This window comes from Typopeltis vanoorti, chromosome 5 (genome assembly GCF_054136105.1).
Source record: "Typopeltis vanoorti isolate ZY-2024b chromosome 5, IOZ_Tvanoo_1.0, whole genome shotgun sequence".
Classification (NCBI taxonomy): Eukaryota; Metazoa; Arthropoda; class Arachnida; order Uropygi; family Thelyphonidae; genus Typopeltis; species Typopeltis vanoorti.
In genome coordinates, this window is record NC_143553.1 from 121,652,201 (window position 1) to 121,670,591 (window position 18,391).

Consider the following 18,391-nt stretch of genomic DNA (forward strand, 5'->3'; position numbering starts at 1 on the left):
GCAAAATTTGAGAAAATGCTGTTTGTTGAAGGAGTGAAGTGCATAGTAGCTACAATGAGATCCGAAGATATTTTTATTCAAGTTTTGAATTTCTAATTAATTCATTTGAACTCGCTATGATCTCGTTTTATCACCGTTCTGATTTATTAGAATTATTCAACTGACGGCATTTCACCAGCAGGACTCTGTTCTCTCGCTATTGATTATTCTTGAATAATCACATAATATTACCTTATAATATAATATAAAACCTTCTCAGAGAATAGTTGCATGGTTGCAATAATGCTGCTTCGAAACCAGAAGCAGGAATAACGTCTATAAGACATTCAGTTTTCAATATATTATGTACAAAAGGTTAAAATGATCAATATTAAAATCCCTGGCATCAGCAGAGTGGCGCAGTGGAAGCGTGCTGGGCCCATAACCCAGAGGTCCGTGGATCGAAACCACGCTCTGCTAATTAGTGTTTGTTTTTTGCGCCCTAGAACTCTACAGTAACTTTATTTCTTGAGTAACTTGAGATATTTCAAGCAGGTGTTCAGATCCCATTTTATTTCTAATTCCTACTTCTCCGTATGATTCGATACACAGATTTCAATTTCAGGAAAACACAACCGAGAAACGAATTCGCATATCACATTACAGTTTGAAATGTTTTACTGCCACATTACCCTCATCTCTTTACTTTTTATAATCTATACTAGTAGCAATCAAAAAAATACTATTCTATGAAATATAGAGAAATGTGACATTTTTAATTTCTTTAAAATTAGAAAGCAATCTATCAAATCTCCTAATGACTAACAATAAGCTTCAACGAATTGTCCTCAACTGAGACTGTGTGTCTCCATATTTAATTAGAAAATCGATTTTACCCAGCAATACTACTTCCTTTATCAGCCACACATCCTGCCTAGTATCAAACAAAAATTAATTAATTAATTGATGATATTTAATAAAGTTATTTGAATAAATATAACTTAATAAAGTGATTAACTAATCTCACTACAATTTGGGCTACTTTATTTGTTTTTTCTTTTTTTTCACGACTTCATTCGCTATGACCGCTGCAATTGCTGAAATGAAACGACAATTCTCGTGTACTACTACTGCTGAGCGATGCATTATACTGTTGGAAACTGTCAAGACTGCACAGTAATCACTATGACTTGTGTTATCCTGATTAAGAACATTAATTTTAAAAACTTCTTTTTTAATATGCACCATAACGGTGCATATTAAAAAAGCTTTGAAGAAAGCTTCTTTTTAATATGCACCACGTAATTCGTATAATTCTTTGAAAGAAGCGTGATTCGAATCACTCATTTCAAAAATAAAGATTTGTTTTTAGTTGTTCTTAGTTCCTTAGCAATCACAAAATATAAAATGTAATATAAAAAGTAACTGGAGAATAGCTGTGTGATTTAATTTGAAAATGCGTAGCATCATAATTGGAAATTACAGTTAAACGAATTCGAATTTTACTTTAACCTGGAAGCAGAGAAAAATAAATGAGATAAACTTAAGGGAATTTAAAAATTAGAAGAGTGAGTCAGTCGCAATGTGCTGTGTTTCTCAAGCAGAAGCGAAGGCTCAAAACTTCGTTACGATTGTTATCTTGTTCTCCACACAACAGTCATCTCTTTTTTTTCCCCTTTCAAGCACATTAAACTCTTATTAAAGAATTCTGTTTCATTTTAAATGCATTTTAATCGGTTCCTCAGAAGTTATAATTTTAACTTTATAATCTAAACCAAATCATGGTTAGAGAGACCTGTAACTACCCTCCATACAAGTTTGAAAGCAATTTTTTCATTTTATGTTTTACGCGTTCTTTTCTCCATTAGAATGGAAAATAATAAATAGAAAGTGAGCATTCTCCTGTCCTACTCTGCGCTGAACTTTATTAATTTATAATGGGAAGTCTGAATAATTAAATAATAATCATTGCTTATGCTGAGTCCTAAACGATCCACTTATGTCTATTACATTCTGGCCGTTGTTATACTAACTAGCTTTTATTTTGCACGGTAAATGGCATCCAATTGCTTAAATATGTAAACAGAATAAGAAACAATGTATGATGAAGTAGGAGAAAATGCCGATTACTAGCATAATAATCGCGGTTATATCTCCATGATTTTATTAAGATGACTTTTGAATATCTTGCTTTACCTTAATTAAGATTATAGAGCACTTAATAATCTCGGTTTATCACAGTTGTTAAGGTGTATTAGCCTGATCCAGCCGACACCATTTCAGAAACAAAATTCCGTTCTCTGACTGCATCTAATCCTCGAACAATCGCATAATAATGTGTAACAAAATTCATTCCCAGTACGCATTTCCATGGTTATATTCATACAGGGCAGCCGCTACATACAGGCACGATTTTTAAAAATGCATCCTGTTTTCCGTCTGTTAACAATAAAGAGATTCAATGTATTCATTTTAGAAGTAGATACGTCAGAAGAGTGGCGCAGTGAAAGCGTGCTGGGCCCATAAGCCAGAGGTACCTGAATCGAAATCACGCTCTGCTAGTTACTGTTTTTCACTTACACAATGCTTCATCCTATTAAATGTTTGCTACGACGTCTTTTCTTTAGCTGTAGTGGTCATATTTCTTTCATATTAGTAAACACGACTTTCTCTTCATTCCTTCGGAATCTCTGCTTGCATCCTTTGAGCTCAGACAAATGAAAACTTCGTTTCCATACAAGGTTAATTATAGAAGATCTGAACCAAGGAAATAATACGAGAAATTACAGTAATAAATGTACTGTAGTATAATATCAAACTCAGTTTACTGCGCTTTCGATGTACTATAATATGATGCAAATGTACTGTAGTATAATATCAAACTCAGTTTACTGCGCTTTCGATGTACTATAATATGATGCAAACCACATGAACTTAAAAGATAGTTCAACCATATGAACTAAAGGAAAATTCATTGGTACCACGTCTTTTTAAAATTGAAAGATCAGTCGAATTTTCCTATCGAATAACAATCAAATGAATTCAAACAAATTGCTTGCCAATAATAATGCGTCTGGCTACATATTTATTTAACAAATCTATTTTCCGCAGCGATATCAGCTTACTTTAAAAAAATCCAGATGTGGTGTACCTCACCTGGAATATTAAGAAAAAACTTCAGGCTAACTTGCTTCTATGTAATAAAAAGAAAAGGATTTCGTATCATAACTTGACACTCTCAATCGGCCGCGAAGAAACCAGTAAGAAGAGTCCTTTCGCATTTCGGCTATTTTCTTCGAGCATTTATACGTGGAGTGGGAAAAAAAAAATATTAAAGGTGCTATCGTATATTTAATATTGCATATCTTTTTCAACTTTTAAAGAAAATATATAATATACATTTTATACAAATATATGCACTCCTATTTTTATTTTATGCTGTTTACGCTGTTGTATTTAGCTTAGACAATGTAAATAATGAACTTATAATTTGTTGATATTGTTTATTATAGCAGCTATTATATATTATAGCAATATTATATACTGCATGAAATTTAATATTTAGATTTACTATTCTGACATCTTTGAAACGTATGGATTTAGTACTGCGCTAAATTATTTTCACTCTTTCACTTTTTATGTATATTTTAAAATAGTTCCAAAATGTCCTCTATAATGTTAAAATTATCCATCACATCGCAAGATTTGTGTTATTAATGAATGAATGTTCTAGTTCGATATCCTCTGTCATGTTAACCTCTTTATTAGTTATGTAAATTTTATGTAAACACGAGTTTTGCTTGATAATTGCAAGAATGCTTCCTTTAGTTTGAAGAACTTAAATTGAAATTCGGTAAAAAATGCGAGCTATGTTTATCATCGAGCCTTTCTTTTGTCTGCTGAAGCTTAATTATTATGTCATAGCCTAATTTACACAATTTGTCTCCACAAAAACAAAACAAACTAACAAACACAAAGCACACCTAACACCCATAATTCTTGCTCCTCATGAACTTTTGTCTTGATGTTGATTTCATTCATTTTAATTGTACCGTGCAAAGATGAAAGAGATAAATATTATAATTAGAACTATTCAACATACAGCAGAGTAAACCAGCGGAATCCATCACACACACACATATATATATATATATATATAAACATATATATATATTATATAAACACATATATATATATTATATAAACACATATATATATATATTATATAAACACATATATATATATTATATAAACACATATACAGGGTGTTCGGGATAAATGTGACATATTTATAATTAATTATATTTTTCCGTAAGTTACATGTATTAACACACACTTCTCTTCATTTAAAAGTTTGGACCCTTCTTCATTCATATACAAGATGTCAGAAAGGATGGATAGCTGGAACCCACCTGAATCATGGAAGAGAATAACTTGTATCATGATAATTCGTGCCCGCCATCAAAATAAGGATATTACGACTGCTGCCCAATGCTCCCTGAATACAGTAAAAACAATCAGGCATGAACTAGAGACTTGCAATGGTGACTACGAGGATGTAGCAAGAAGAAAGATCCCTAGCAGACGATCTGATTGCGTTCGTACAGCAGAATTCCTCGCAAATCTGCAGGAACAGGTGTTGAAGAACCCTGGCATTGGAATTCGGGCTTTGTTCGTGGAGTTGCTAACTGTAGTCAAGCCCTGGATAACAAGGGTAGCCAATGGTAGGCCGTATGTATGGCAGCAGGATTCGGCCCCTTGCCACACCTCTGGGAAAAGTCAAAAATGGTTGTCTGAAAATTTCTACGACTTCACCAGTCCAAATGTTTGGCCTCCAAACTCCCCAGACCTTAACCCCATGGATTATTTTGTATGGGGCGCAGTTGAAAAAGACACCAATCGCACTTCCAGTAATACAAAAGCCCAGTTAATGGATAAAATTAAAACAGTTTTTGCGGCCCTTCCCAGGGAGACTGTAGCATCAGCTTGTTCGAGGTTCCGAAGCAGAATTGAAGCTGTGATCGATGCTAATGGTGGTTATTTTGAGTAAATCTTGTTGATAGTATTGTAATTAACTCTGCCTGTAATGTTTTTTTGTCAATTCATTAAATTTAATAGATACAAAGAAGATTTTCTTTTTCCTTACGAAACTGTCAAATTTATCCCGAACACCCTGTATATATATTATATAAACACATATATATATTATATAAACACACATATATATATTATATAAACACACATATATATATTATATAAACACACATATATATATTATATAAACATACATATATATATTATATAAACATATATATATATATATATATATATATATATATATATATATATATATATATATATATATATATATATATATATATATATATATATATATATATATATATTATATAAACACACACACACACACACACACATATATATATATTATATAAACACACACACACACACATATATATATATATATATATGACCAGATATATTATATAAACACACACACACATATATATATATATATATATATATATATATATATTATATAAACACACACACACACACACACACATATATATATATATATATATATAACATATATATATATATATAACATATATAACATATATATATAACATATATATATATATATAATTATATATATTTATATATATATATAATTATATATATTATATATATATATATAATTATTATTTAATTAGAGAAGTTTTAGAGTAGTTTTAGAGAAGTGTATTATTTAAAGAAGTGCATATCTTTTTAGAAAATGTATAATACGGTAACATATTAATGTCTGTCTATATTTAGAAATTAATGTATTTCTTAAACTTGTAAACAATGGTTTAACTTCTGTACTTCTGCTGCTTCGTTACTTAGAGGCCTTGCAAACGTGTGCTATTTGAAAATTTTATACAGTTTAAGCTGCTTCGATATTTAAGTGCAGTGAAATACTTACTTTACTCTCCTCTCCTCTCTAACTAATAAGCAAAAATTACTTTATGGGCAAATTACTTATTTCTACAACACATATTCTTATATTTAGTCTCCAATTAGACGAACAGTGAAATATCATTGGAATTTAACTTGGAAAACATCCATTTTTGTCTTAGGATCATATTTCAGACAATTATTCGCCATCGCCCTTCCTACAGTAAGATGTCTTAAACCTCCCCCCTCCTTTCACTTTTCCGAAAGACTTGGTCTTTAGTATAACTTTACCCGTTATGACCAGATTTATTTAATATCATTCAAAAATACAAGCTACTTGTATACAAGAAATACTTGCAGGTCGTTAACAGCGCCATTGTAAAACTTCAACAATGATATCAAACATTCATTACATTGCGTATACATGGTTTCTGACGTCATTAAATATGAATTCTGTAACGTGACTCGGAATGGATATGTATATGTAAACCAAAATGTGATTATCTTTTTGTCAGTGCAAACATCATTGTGCAATTTAACCAGATACAACGAAACAGATCATTTACTGAATGGACTTACTTTCAAGCAGACCAACCTCCGCATTCTGTAAGTCGTTTTGTCTGTTATTTTTGCACTTCTTATACACTCAAATAGGTTTTGAACTCATGTCGTGTACGAATAACGTACGATGATGTAATGTCAATTTTTTTTCTTATGCTCATTTCTTTGTCACCTATTTTTGTAGTTTTGATGTAATTTTTGGAGTTTATTAATTTCTACGTGCCATTTAGTATTCATTTTTACGAATTTCTGTGTAATATGTAGTTATATATATATTTTTTTCTTTAATGTCTTAGTAAAACCTAAATTCTCCTCGAAATCTTCGATCGATTTTCAGTAAATTCAGAACATGTTTTCTATAATACGGATTATCACCAAGAAATATTTATCTTATATTTTTGTCTGTTTAGACTTCATGGAGAACACGTACAGAAACTTATGTTCGCATCATATCAGAAATAAATGAAATTCCTCGATCTTGAGAAGTAAGTAAACGTGACCATTTCTTAGTGCAGTGACACATTTATTTTCAGAAAACGGGTCTATTGGCTCTTATTTTATGGAAGAAATCTGTGTTTTAAAAGTCACACAGTTACTGTAGATTATAGAATGTATCGGACAATACATTTTTCTTCATTTGATTATTTACTTTTATTTTCCGAGACCAACATAATTAAAAAAAACATGAATAATGAAGTTATGGTTAAAAATAAATAGATTTTTATATCATATACATTAAAGGAAATTTTTCTTTGGTAATTGTCAAATATTTCATATGCTTCCGAGGTTTTAATTTCAAATGTTGTCTACAGCATCTCCATGGTAGGAACTGTTACTTGCCTACTTTGACAGTCTCGTGTGGAGAGTTTAATCCCACAAAAGCAAGAGAATGGGAGGAATTAGAAACACAGACCCAGGAGACATAATATGATACATCATGTCTATAGTTTTACCATTTGAATGCATGATATATATATTTATTAGTGAGAGAAAAATATCCAACGCAAAGTGATTCAGTGGATGCTTAATGGGAGAGTCATCCGGCAGTCAGAAAACAGTTCAATGGTAATCTGAAGGCGTAGTTTTTTTTTTTTTTTTTTTTTTTTTTTTAAATCTTAGCCAAGTTTTAAGCGTATGATGTCTCTGTACACGGGAACGTTATTCATTGTTTAAAGTGTTTAAAACTTTATTTAAAAAATCTCGTCACACAACAGCCACTTCACTTCTCAAGGCACCGTACATAATTTACAGCATGTCAATTTCCATGATATGCTGGCAGTAATTACAAAATTATTATTTAATTCTTTACCATGCTACACAACGGAGTAAAACTTTACAAGGCGGTAGAAAAAAAATGATGCTTTCTGATGAGATAAAGCGACCAATAACTAATTACACTATAAGTTTAAAAGCATTTTATTCTTATGGCGCGTTTTGCGTTTCTGTTACCGTAAGAAATGGAAAATCGGAAGTGTATATATGCCACTGTGCTGATAATGGTCTAGAGCTAAACCATAACCGCTGATATGATCACTTTATTTTTCCGATTTTGCCCTTTGTCAGATTAGCTGGACTTTCATTTCTCATGATAAATGGAGCTGTCCGTTAGTTAACTTCGTACAATTCCTGTACGATACTACGTTAACTTCATTTCTTTGATGACGTACTTATACTCCAAGCAGGTGTTGCAGATCCCATTTCATTTCTAAATGCTACTTTTCCTTACAGAAACTCTGCTTTAGTACGGTGATTCCAATTTTAAAAAAACTGAACCTATGACCGACTTCGCATATCATAAAATGTTAGAGTTCGAAATGTTTTACTGCCTCGTTGAACTCACCTCTCTAATTTCCACAAAGTGTACTAATGGAAATCATACTGTTCTATGAAATATGGAGAAATGTGGCGTCCTTGATTTCTTTAAAAGCAGTTAATCAAATGTCCTATTCACGAACAAGAATATAATCCTCAACTAATTGGGACCTCACAAAAAAAAATAAATAATAATAATAATAATAAAATAAAAAAACAGCTTGTCTCGAAAAAATAAGGCTTTCCTGGCACAGAATGAGCACTCTCATTCGGGTGTGTAGCATCCAGCATTTGTAGTTCTTAATTCAGTCGAATTTATGGCCATCGATTTTAATTTCATGGTTCGTAAAATGATTTCAAATTGGTTTCTGTGAAACACAAAAGTTAATTATACCCAAAATTCTTTATTGTCGCATCGATAAGGAGACTGCATCTTTTGAATAATTTAAAGAAATAAAAGAAATCCTCAAAAATTGATTCTTAAAAGATTATCTTGGCTACAAGCAATTAATATACTGCACTTCTTCTCCTCCAGTTTATCGTTGGTTACATTTTCTGCGCTTTCCCTCAACTCAATCGTTTATGGGATAGCAATGCTACTTTAATAGGAAATAATTATAGAACAAGTTGGTTTGTATTTTTTTTCCAAGAGTGTTCTACGTCGGTAGATATCTAAATTTACATGGTCAATTTTCGCAGAACTCGTAGGTGTGTTTTGGACTACACTGTTTCTCCACGTTTTCATCAAAATGTTCAACTTTCTTATATACAGGATAAAGCAAACCACGTTTTCGGTGTATTGGTAGGGGGTGGGGAATTACAGCCTGTAAGTAGTGGTGCCTTCGTCATTTTCTCACTGGATTTAATCACTGGATTAAAGTTCAGACTTATGTGTTTAGGGAATGAAAGTTAGACTCTCAGTCGATTTCGATAGTTTCGAAGCACATATAGAAATTACTTCGTAGCCCTTTAAGAAGTATTCGGTGTTCGACGATCAGCATTCTCACGATTAGTGTGTCAAAGATGATATCGCAACAGTGGAATGTAGATTATGAGACAGATTAAGAATATGGACTACTTTCACTGATAAATGAAATACAAATAATATGGAATAGGGAAAAATAAATAAATAAACAATCGAGTTGTTAAATTATTCTTCTTTGTTGATGACCAGGTGATAACTACTGATTCTGAAGACAAAATTTCATAAAGTTATTCTAAAGCAAATAATAAATAAATGACGAATTCTGAACGTAATATCATAACAGAAAACAACGTTTATTGGATCACTGTATAAATACCAGTAAAATTATAATAAATAAATAAATAAATAAAATGCAACAAGTTATTTCCATTACTTATTCATGATGCATAATTTCATACGAAGATGAAAAAATTGTAACAATTACTTAATCCCTAAAAAATAAAATATATAATAAATTCTGTGCTTCAGCCTAACCTGTTATAACGACAGACAGGATTAAAGTTTTATAATACTGTTAACCATACCGATATTACTATATGGAATTGAAAGTTGGACAGTAGAACAACAACAACAACAACAAAAATAATTAAATGTATCAGCAGCATCTTATACAAAATAAGATTTAAAATGACATTCCAGTTTCAATTTATTCCATCATCAGCACAAAACTTAAAAATATAATTTAGGAGAACGAAAGAAAACACCAGAATGGCGCGGTAGAAGCATTCAGGGTCCATAACGCAGAAATCTGTGGTGGATCTAAACCACGCTCTGCTAAATGTATTTCCATTTAATATATGATTTTTTTTTATTTCAGCGTGTGGTTCATGCTTTGTTTATGTTACCAAAATTAGCTTTGTGTATCATTTTGCCATTTTAATTAAATTAAAAAAAAATGCATAATATCTTCACAAGTTACTTGACTGAGTGATGTTCCATAACACTTTATGTACAAAACAGAACAAATCAGAAAGATGGACAGTTCCAGATATAACATAAAAAAGATATCTCACAATCAGCTGTATGAGTGCAATTTTTTTTTTTTTTTTTTTTTTTTTGTAAACAGTTAAAACTTCAGGTAATTTTTGTGTCTAGTTTTCCTAAGTGAATATATCTCGACCAGATTAGTAAAAATCGAATTCTTCTTTCACGGAAATGCTACACCAAAATGGTAGGGAAAAGCGAGTGCTACGGTACTAACACGTTGCTGATCATTTGTCTTGAATAGGTAATACGTATATGTAGTATAGGTAACTGAAGTCTGCGCGAACCCTAACTAGAACAACGATCTTCTATTGTTACGTAGACTGAACTTCCAATGCTTAATTTTATGCTGAATATCACACAGCTTATTTGATAATGCAAATTAACCTTGATTTTAATACCTGACTCTGGTCTGCGTAGGGGAGTAACAACAGAACGTGCAAAAAACACAAACTGACTTTAGACCATCATCTGCAGTCTCTCGTTTCATTTGAACCCAGTGTGGCTAGAATCCTGCACCACTGAATATTACTAGTAAGGGTCTTGATTTAATATAGTTTAAAACTTCACAGTACACTGAATGTGGATAGTAATTAAGAAAAGAGATTACCTCAAAGAATTCACTGAGTCTGTATAAATCACATATTTTAGCACAAGCTAGGTATCACCGTTTAGTTACTTTTTTCAAGTGCAATCTAATCCCACTGCACACAGCTGGAAAACCATATCCAATAGAACAGCCAATTCTCTAACTTTCTGTATAGACAGATAGGCCATCGAAGTACTTTGCTCTGCCTGTATTTAACAGATTTTGGTAGACCTACGATGGAGCAAGTGACGTCTCAGCCTAGTACAGTGTAGGTATGCCTGATAGAGTGCAAACTTCTGATTGGAAATCATCTTTCCAGAATATGTTCTCCACAGGTGCTTCGATCTGTTACAATCAATTTTAAACATATACTAAACTGGATAATAAACTGGCAAATGCCAGTATAATATGCATGCTGACAGTGATCTTACCAACATAGGGAAATCATACATAAATATACCCTGAAAATAAATTATTTACCTTTAGGGTTTAGTGAATGACAACAGCTACGGTCAAGACAATAGACCAGGTTCATCTGGTTTGACATAGAGGCTCTGACAAGATCACGTGCGAAATGCACCGGGAACTATTCACAAACCATGATTGATGAATAGGAGTCAACGATCGCATGATACGCGCTCCTTTGCGAAAGATACACTGTTTTTTTTGTTTTTTTTAAACCTGAACACATTTTTGAATGGACATTCTTTAATGACAAACTCATTATTCGATAATCAATTATTTTTGCATCCAGATATACTTCCAACTCATCTTATGTACGAATAATGTTCCGGATCTTTACATGTAATAGATAAGAAGATTGATGTGAATTATTTTTCATTCACATATAATAATTTCTTTCTCACCTATTTTTGTTTTTGAATTTTTGGTGAAAGTGTTTTAGTTCGATTATTACCAATTCTGTGAAACGAATTTCTAAATGTTATTTAATATCTAATTTATATTGGCTAAAAACACGTGACTCTTTACATGGCACGATGCACTTTGCCCATTGGGGGGAGTGTCCGTTGACTTCGTTACAAGCAGTGTATTACAGGAATAGTTATAACATGGATGTCGGACCGAAATAAATAAATAAGTCCTCTAACGCCTTTTATTCTCTTTCTATCTTTTTAGTTTGATAAGCAATAGTAGACAACAGCTGCTACCTCATGTTCTCAACCGTTACTAGTGTTATTGTGGAGAGGTTGTGAGTGAAGTTTGCTGGTCAATTGTTTTGAACTGCTGGTTTAAAACTCGAGTTTCAGAGAGAGGGAAGGTTATCTGCTCAAGAGGTCGTATACAGACATCTATTTCTTCTCCTTATTTCCCTTATCATGGTTTTTATGTCAAGTGCCCTGTTCCGGTCTCATTCCGTCACTTTCTTGATCTTCTAATTCTTTTTCTTTGCAAAAACAAAAACGCTTTGCAAAATAATTCCAATTGTAAGTAAATACATAAGTGAATAGAGTTAATAGATAACAAACGTTAGATCAGCACCTTAAGGGAAACAATGGGATCATAAATAGAAGAAATACTGTAAGTGATGATATCATTGGCAAAAATGGATAACAGATAAAACTCTTTTCAAAGAAATAAATTAGAAGCTAAACTGTAGAAGTGGTATCATTTTGATAGTTATGCTACCTACGTACAGGGCGGCCCAGAAATTACGAAAGGGTTTAAAATGTGAATAACTCATAACTAATATAATTACCAGATGCTATGTTTTATTTTAACAAAAAAAAAAAATTAATAAATAAAAAGCTATTAAATGTTTACTCCCCTCCTTCGTGACTTATCAGCATACAATGTGGCTCACACCGGCAGTTAAAAGATTTCAAATACTTATAATACTCAAACTATTTCCATATTTTTTCTTAAACAAACATATAGTCTGCTAGGGCGTCTGAAAAATTTCGTCTTTAGAAAACAAAAATCAATCAGTTTCATTTTAAGAAGATTATGTTCCCTACATACTATCAGTTGAGTCTATTCCCTTTCCCAAATGTTGCAACAATGGGGTCGCTTTTTCAGCTGTTTATCCGATCTGGATTGCTGAGCACATTCGTTTTATGTCTGCTTTTGTGGATAGAACAATATCAGTTGTTTTATCCACAATGTTTTATTTATTCTCTTCGGATAATATCAATGATAAAAGCGTGACACTGAGTCACGAAGCGTGTCATTGAGGGCTTTAGTCATTCATAACAGAATTCGAAAATGTTTTTGCTTATGTAGAGCTATCAAATCCAAGCATTGAAAAGTAGATTTGAATAGAAGATAAGTCGGATAGTGAACGTTGATTTGTCTTTTGTTCGAAACCTTATGTTTAGCAAAATTATTCTGGATCGCAACATCACATTTACAAGGGGTTTTTGGCATTGCTTTTATTTGGTTTGCCTTCAGTAAAGACTGAAAACAGTATTTAAGTATTCAACATATTTCAGGTAATGCATGCTGAATTTTTCTAATTTTCAGCTAGTTTACAAGCATTGTAAATGTTTGAGTGTAATGTAATTTAGTTTCCACATTTAAATTCTTTATTATTCCCAAACTGAACGAAATTCAGGAATCAAGGAATTTTTTCCTATCACACAGATTTAATCATACCCCATGAATATGTTTTGCTGCATGCATTTTTCTTTGGATATTTTTGCGTAGATTGTTCATCTGAACTTATATCTATGATTTCTAATATCGCCTCAAAGTCGAACTTGAGGATCACTGATATTTCGTCCTATATCGTCATTCTCACGGTGTTGTCATTCGCTGTAATAAATCCTCTTTATGAGTAAACATCACTATCATAACTTCGTTTATTAAAAGTAAAAGAAGTCATGTAAAAGTAACATCTTCTACTAGATATCAGTATCATAATTCAAAAAATAGGTATTTTTGACGAAATCCTGAAGTCTGAAGTTCTAACAAGGATTTAGTTAGAATTACGGAAGCTACAGGATATTTTGGATATTTATGTGATGTACGCAAAGTTTTGTGTACATCACATAAAATTGGTAAATCCTATCATTTACCATAGTGAGGTGGTAAAAGTCCGAAAACGGCTTATAAACGCTTCCATTTCGGACTTTTACCAAAATATTTCGGTAAATGCCAGCATTTACAAAGACCAATTGGTAAAAGCCCGAGTACAGAGTATAGACAGGTGTGAGCGGCTACGATCTAGAATCAGTTTGTTTTTGTGCTAATAGATTTTACGTTTTTTTTTTTATTTCCTTCATAAAAATGAGTGATATTGTGCTAATATATTTTACTTTTTTTTATTTACATTTTTTTTCTTTCCTTCATGAAAATGAGTGATATTTTGGAAACAAGATTTACTATCTTTTTTGATAATCAGTGAATAATAAGAAGGATAACAACTTTTATTTACCAAGTGAGAGATACAATTCTTTGTTGATTGAAGTGAAACAAGTAAAAAAAAAAGAAGTATAAAACAGTCAATTCACTATTAGAGGTATTAGGAGGCGAAGAGAAACTTATAGTGCTACTGTATGCAGAAAACAAAAAAAGAAATCCTCTACTATGCTACTTTTGACGAGCCCGTTTTGTTACATTATAATAATTTACCTTTGTCAATTTAAATTTCAAAACATAATATCAGAATAAAATATAAATGCTTTACTATTTTGCTACATTTAATTAACGTATTATAAGAAAATGTTCATGAAATAAAAGTAACTCATTAATCACAATTTGCTTCAACATTATCAAATCATAATTAAACTTATTTTTTACAGCAAGGTTGACTGTTGTGACATTTGGAGTTTGGTTTAGGTTCGGTTCTGTTAGTTATGTTTAATGTTATTCTGGACATTATGTTTTGAAATTGAAATTGACAAAGGTAAATTATTATAATGTAACAAAACGGGCTTTTACCAATTGGTGTTGGTGTAAATGCTGGCATTTAACGAAATGATTTGGTAAAACCCGAAATGGAAACATTTACAAGTATTTTTCGGTCTTTTACCACCTCACTATGGTAAATCCTAGGATTTACTACTTTTCGGGCTTTTACAGTAACATATACAATACGAACTTGTAAAAACAAAAGAAATACCGTGTTATTGAATCGATTCCATCAGGCTTTAATTAATATTATGTGAATTAGTGGCAATATTGGGTTATTAAATAGAGAAAGGCTGTACTGAATAATAGATTATTTGTCGACATTTATAATGCTGTGGTTTAAATTTTACTTTTCCGTTTTGGTTTCCTTTATTCTTCGAGACTGTGTTTTCCATTTCAAAGTTACATACTGCGGTATTCTTTATTCTGGCTCAGAAACAATTCATTTTTAGAGAATAAAACTTTGTTTGAAGTAAAAACTACACGGTAGTATTTTTATAGCACAATAATTCGTGTGGAACAGAAATCCGCATAAAATTTCTAACTTATAAAAGTTCTACATTCTTACTTTCAGTTAACTTTTGTGTTGAAGTCGATGGTGAGAAACAGGTAAACAATAACTATCGACTTCAACACAAAAGTTAACTGAAAGTAAGAATGTAGAACTTTTTTAAGATATTAAGATTTTATAAGATATTTTATAAGATTTTAAAAGATATTAAGGCTGAGGAGAACATCGGTAAGAATGCGAAGGGAAATTTAATAAGATGTGTACGTTTTCTCTCTCTCTCCTTCTTCCTGTTCAAATTCACTTTCTTTGCGTTTTCACTAAACGGCTTACACACAATATAAATTTTCGATTTTTCCTTCTTTCTACAAATTTTTAACGTGCATTATTGATCGTATGTTTGGTCCAACTGAATACTCGTCGATCTTGGACGGTAAAGCTTATTGATTTATTTAGAATAACAATATTACACAGATGTGAACAAATGAATAGTCACAGTTGTCAAACAGTGAAACAAATAAAAAATTACTAACTAGAAAATATTATTTAGCAAGAGATTACGAATTGAATTTATTGTTCAGTTTCATATATTTCATGCTTAAACCGAACCCGGTACAAAGACTGGCTGGATGGTTAAACGTTTATAATATGCTTGCTGTTCCAATATAAAAGTGAAATTCGGACCACAAAAAACATGCAGCATCTTACATGGAATTATATTTAAAAAGCCTCCATCCATCCGTCCCTAAATATAAATTTAAAATTGGGTCAGCAGAGTGGCGCAGTGGAAGCGTGCTGAGCCCATAACCCAGAGGTCCGTGGATCGAAACCACGCTCTGCTAAACAATTCTTTTTTTGTGTGACTCATCTTATATCCCGAAGCATATGAGTACCGTTATCTCATATTATAGTTGTTTTCAAATGCAACTTTTCACTAAGCTTTCAAATATATATAATATTATCATGACATGTTCGAAAAGTGAAAATTAATTATTGGATTGCGTAGAACAGCGCTTCCCAAACTGGGCCGTACATTTTGTTGAGGGGGGGGGGTGACGTGAAATAATAAAAACAAATTTAAAATGTTTTAAGACTAAGAAGGGTTAAAATATTAATTTTAATCTTAGTTTTAATCTTAAAAGAAACGTATTTAATTTTTATTATTTATTATTTCTTTTTTGTTCTTATATTTTAATGGGAAAAAAATCACATATTTTACTTCTTGCGTATTTCGGCACTTAATGAATATTAGTAAATATATGCTTATTCATAACAACTACATTGTAATATAACATGAAACGTCGATTGAAATGAAGGTATGACAATTTTATTTCAATGTATATAGTGCATATATAATTCACTGCGATGTAAATAATCGCAAAAGTTGTTAATCAAGTTCTTTCAAAAAAAATCATCTGCAGAATGGCGCAGTGGAAGCGTGTTGGACCATAATCCACACGTACGTGAATCGAAAACCACCCTCTACTAAGTACTGTTTGTCATTATTGCATTCTAGAAGTCTTCTGTAACTTCGTTCATTAAGGTGTTCAAGATTTCGTTTGATTTTAATGTTACTTTTCCTTATCTTTCTACAGTTTGGGCTACCTTTTTTTTCACGACTTCATTCGTTATGATCGCTGCAAATGCTAAATTGAAACTGCAATTCTCGTGTACTACTACTGCTGAACGATGAATTATACTGTTGGATACTGTCAAATCTGCCCAAGTATTCACTAGTTCTGCGTTATCTTAGCGCTATTTTAAATTAATAGTTATGTATATCCAGATTTATTAAAAGTAAAAACTTTTTTGTGAATTGGCTATTTTGGAAATGTTGATGAAGTATCTGAAAAAAAAACCTATTTTAATACCAACTAGTTTCACCAACTTTAGCTGTTTGCATATGCAGAGTACAGGACTGATGATAGGAACTATAGCTAACAAAACATGTTACAGACAAGACATTAACAGAATTCTAATTATAAATTACCAAACAACACTGAAAGTGTGCAATACACGTGTGGCGCGTACATTGTTTAGGAACGTTTTATAATTCGTACTAAAGTTCATTTCTTTTGTGTTTAGAGAACACAAAAGAAATTAGGGTCTTCCAGATCTCGGATAAGATTAAACCTTGGTTCCTATTAAGATTTTCTACAGAACGGGCGACTGTTGTGGTTTCTTTAAAAAATACGAGAGCGGTAATCCTCTTCTATGTAAGGAGTGCAGCTTTTATCCCACTCAATGACATGTTGGTTGTGGAGAAATGGGAAGATAAGCCCGATATATCTTGTCTGTTGTTTTTGACATATCGGATGTGTTCTCTCTGTCTTATCTCAAGGCTTCTTGAAGTTTGGCCGATGTAACTTAAACCGCACGAGCATGGGATATTGTGAACTCCAGCATATTGAAAGAAAGGATGGAAGTCTTTTGGAGATCTTAAGAGTTTTCGAATTGTAACTTTTTTTTCCTCAGATACGTGATCAACATAGCTTCTGTGGTCAAGAAAAAATATCGTTTAATATTACACGTTTTGTATTATCCTGATTCCGAACATTGATTTTCAAAGCTTTGTTTTTAACATGCATTGTTAGGGCGCATTAGTAGCCTGATACGAATCACTCAATTCAGAAATATAGATTTGTTTTTAGGCTGTTCTTGGTTCCTTCGCAATCACAAAATATAAAATGTAATATGAAAAGTAACTGGGAATAGTTCATGATTTAATTTGAAAATGCGTAGAATCATAATTGGAAATTATAGTTAAACGAATTACAATTTTACTTTCACCTGGAAGCAGAGAAAAATAAATTAGATAAATTTAAGGAAGTTACAAAATTAGAAGAGTGACTCATCAGTACTGTGGTGCATTTCTCAAGCTGAAGCTAAGGTTCAAATCTTCGTTATGGTTTTTATCCTATTCCACACACACACACACACACACACACACACACACACACACACACACACACACACACACACACACACACACACAGCAGTCTCATATTTTTCGCTTTTTTTCCTTCCAAGTTGGCGTAGTAAAGAATTCTCTGTGTCAGTAGTAAAGAATTCTATTTCATTTAAAATACACTTTAATCGGTTCCTTCAGAATTCATAATATACTCATAATTTTAATTTTATAATT

At 31.8% G+C, this 18,391-nt stretch overlaps 1 non-coding gene across 1 annotated transcript; it reads left to right on the forward strand.

Moving 5' to 3' along the window:
• The first annotated feature begins 387 nt into the window (after positions 1–387).
• Positions 388–459, forward strand: TRNAM-CAU (transfer RNA methionine (anticodon CAU)). The gene has a single exon. It is a non-coding gene; the product is annotated as a tRNA-Met (tRNA).
• Positions 460–18,391: the final 17,932 nt, after the last annotated feature.